At 51.9% G+C, this 3,782-nt stretch overlaps 1 non-coding gene across 1 annotated transcript; it reads right to left on the reverse strand.

The window, feature by feature from the left end:
• Positions 1–3,034: 3,034 nt before the first annotated feature.
• On the reverse strand, positions 3,035–3,195 carry LOC135364264 (U1 spliceosomal RNA). The gene has a single exon (XR_010411185.1). It is a non-coding gene; the product is annotated as a U1 spliceosomal RNA (small nuclear RNA).
• Positions 3,196–3,782: the final 587 nt, after the last annotated feature.

Consider the following 3,782-nt stretch of genomic DNA (forward strand, 5'->3'; position numbering starts at 1 on the left):
TGTGCCTTTAGCCTCCGCCCCCACAGTTCCCCTGGAAACCACCAGGTGGCAGACGACTTAAGGGAGGGGCCCTCCAGGTGGCCCAAGGAGACCAGGGGGCAGCAGGCAAAGACAGGGCCACCAGGTGGCTGGAGATTGGAGGAGGAAGTGAGGGCTGCCGGACCCATGGAAGCCACTGGCAAGATCTGGATGGATCTTAAGTAGGTGTGGTCCCCTGGGTGGGCTCTAGCCACCAACCTTGAGGGTAACAGCTCCCTCCTGCACTGGCACTGACGCTCCCCTCCCCCGCTCAGCAGAGGGAAGAGCCTGTGTTGTTATTCACCTTCTTCTGAGTCTAAATGGAACACTTTGGGCTGGGTTTAGGGGAATCTGCCCTTTCCTGGCTGTCTATATAGGACCAGGTCCTGGGTGCTGAGCCATCCCTGCAGGGGCCTAGAAGGGGCGCTCTGGTCCTTCACATTGGAGCTGGGCTTGCAAAGAAGGGTTCCTGCTAATCCATATTTCCCTGGCCTAGGCTGGGCATCCTGGTCCAAGATCAGGGGCTGCAGTGACCTAAAATAAGGAACCTCCTGTGTGTCACTGCTCCTCTCTGCCAAGTCCGAAGAAGGCCCATGGTAGTGGTGGGGGGAGGGGAGGGCACAGACTCCTACACTCGGTCAAGACACCGTCCACCGTGAAGATTTAAAAAAAATGTTAGAGGACAGATCTCCTATTATATAGTCGGTGGTGAGGTAACAGCTCTGCGTGGTGACACAGGGTAGCTACACTTGTAGGCAGCCTGACATAATTTATAGAGTCGTCCAATCACTGTGTGTCATGTGAAACTGATGTCACATGGGGAATCCACTATGAATCAATTAAAAAAAAACCTGAAGATGAGGGGGAAACATTTGAAAAGGAAGCAATGAAACTATAGTTGACTGGGGAACAACATGGGTTTGAATTGTACTGAACAATGTGGGTCCGCTCACGGGTTGATTTTGTTTTTTTACAAATATAGTCTAGTACAAATATAGAAAATACACTTTCTCTTCCTAATGATTTTCTCAATGATATTTTCACTCTAACTCACTGTATTGAAAGAATAAAGTATATAATACAAGTAACATACAAAATATGTGTTAATCAACCGTTTTTGTTATCTGTAAGACTTCAGTAGGGTATTAGTAGTTACGTTTTTTGGGGAGTCAGAAGTTATACACAGATTTTCAATTGTGGGACTCTGTACCCCTAAGCCCCAGGTTGTTCAAGGGACAATTTGTATCTGTATTTGCAGATGACATGCTCCTGTATACAGAAAAATACCAAGTACACACACACACAACCCGACCACTAGAGTCCATAACCTAATTCAGCAGAGTTGCAGGGTACAACACAGACAGATCAGGTGTTTCTATACCCCAGGATTGGACACTGGGAAAAGTCGATTAAGAAAACAATTCCATGTACAAAAGCACCCATCAGAATAGTATCTAGCAATAACTGAGTCAAGGAGGCACAAAACCTGTACACTGAAAACTACACAACATTGCTGCAAGAGATTAAAGAAGACCCAAACAAGTGGAAAGATATCGTGTGTTCACGGATTGGAAGAGTTAAGGTAGTTAAGAAGGCAACCCTCGAATTAAGAGGGTTCCTGTTGCTTAGTCTATCTGTTGGGCACAGTCTCTATTCCCAGCACTGTGTGAGCACCAGGCCCTGTGCAAAGGATTGCCCCCTGACTTGCTGTCCATGCCAACCCAGGGCCCCTCCACAGCTCTGGCTAGTGATTTCCCGCAGCTCTGTCCTCCCTGGGACTCAGTCCTGGGGTCTCTCAGATCAGTGTCCTCAATTCCAGGAGGTCCACGGGGCTCCTCTTCAGGTTCCCCTCCCCCCAGTGCCTTGCTTGGAAACTCTCTGGAGCCAGGACCTCTGAGCAGGTCTAGGGCTCCGCTCACCTGTGTCCGGGATGGCTGTCCCCTTTGCCTGATGCCCAGGATCTTGGAAATCTCCATTTCGTGCATCTTGTGTGGCGCTGTTGCTGTTTTGTTTAATTGTTTCAGGCAGAAGAGTAAACCAGCTCCTGAGTCCCAAGTGGTGTGGCTCCCCTAAGTGAAAATCAAAGTTGGAAAACCATCAGTTGTAGATTCTGAATAGAGGCCTTTAGGGAGTAGAGAAAAAACACCAGCTCAGCTGAAAGCATGAAGCCAGAAACCCCTTCAAGCTCGGATTTACAAAGCAAAGCAGCTACAGCAGTAGGGACAGTTTTTGCTTGAGCCCGAGAGCTGCAGAAGGCCCACGGCCCCTTGTCCAAGAGCTAACCTCCTGTTTGGGAAAGGTCTGTGGTGCCAAACCCAAGGGTCCTTTGGGAGTAGACAGACCTGCCTCTCTAAAAGCCTGTCAGGGGGCACCTGGCTGGCTCAGTCCAGAGAACACAGGAGTCTCCATCTGGTTTCGTGAGCCCGATCCCTACTTTGGGTGTAGAGATTACTTCAACAAATAAACTTATAATAAATAAATAGTATATCAAGCTGGACCGTCTCTAGTCTCGGAAGGGTCCTCTGGAGCAAGGCTGAACTAGGTAGGCTACCAAGTAGCCTAATCAAGGATAGGGAGGCTGGGGATTGGGTGAGGCTTTGCAGGGTGCCTGGTGGGATACGTGGGGAGGGGAGGGAGGAAGGAGAAGGGACGCCTCCCTGTGTTCCGTGGGGAGTGAAAAGAAAGCCCCTTCGCTGTATCAGGGACTGCAAACCACGTACTGAAATATAAGCAGAGACACTGCTCTGCGAGAAACAGAAAAAAATCCCGACAGCCAAAGTGGGATGTATGACCTGTGGACAGAAACTGTCCTGCGGGCTTTTGATTGAGACACAGCCAAACCCAGATTCTCAAGAAAGCAGCCCTGAAAAGCTGCGGTGTTTTCTTCAGCGTCCAGGTATCGCCTCAGTGAGCTTCCTCTTCAGCCACTGTCATCAGCCAAAGTCAGGGAAAAGACAAAAACAAACAAACAAACAAAAGGAGTAAGAAAACAAAAGCTATTTTAAGCAACCAACAGCAGGTGAAAGCGCGGACGCAGTCCCCACTACCACAGATTACGCAGTCGAGGTGTCCACACTCGGGGAAATAGCAGGGGTCAGCACGTCCGCGGGGCATGGACGGGCCTCGCGTGGGAAAACCACCTGCTTGATCCTGGCGTCTCCCCTGCCAGGTTAGTGGGACTCGCTCCGCCTCCGCCCCACACCAGTCTCACCCGCCTTCCACCGGACACACACGCTCACTCGCCCAGCCGCACCCCAACACCCTCGGCACCCACTCCTGTCCCAAGCATCCTCAGCCTCCACCCGACGCTTCCGAATGCGATGGAAGAAACCGCGCTGCTACTTCCTCAGTCCCGCGAATTCTAAGGCGCAGAACCGCACCGCGACGTTGCCTGGTTTACATCAGACCCGCCCCGTCTGTGACGTCAAGGGCTTCGCCTCAGTCCCCACCCCCACCCCCACCCCGTCTCCCTGCCCCCCAGCTCCCCTCCCACCTTGGATTTCAGTGCTGGTGCTCTTCCTTCTCTTCCTCTCCCTCCTCCTCCTCTTTCCTCCCTCCCCGCCTTTCCCTCCCCCTGTCCTGGCTTCCTTCCTCACCTTCCCAGTCTCCTCCATCTCCTTCCCTCTAGCCTGATTTGGTTACCACTCCTCCTCCCTGTCCCTGCAGCTCTGGCCCCCAAACCCTCCACACACACACACACACACACACACACACACACACACACACACACACGGCCGAGCACAGGGAAGGCTGCGCCAGCCAGA

This window comes from Mirounga angustirostris, unplaced genomic scaffold (assembly GCF_029215605.1).
Source record: "Mirounga angustirostris isolate CCGP_5_RB_7025 unplaced genomic scaffold, mMirAng1.0.hap1 SCAF_4, whole genome shotgun sequence".
NCBI classification, from domain to species: Eukaryota; Metazoa; Chordata; class Mammalia; order Carnivora; family Phocidae; genus Mirounga; species Mirounga angustirostris.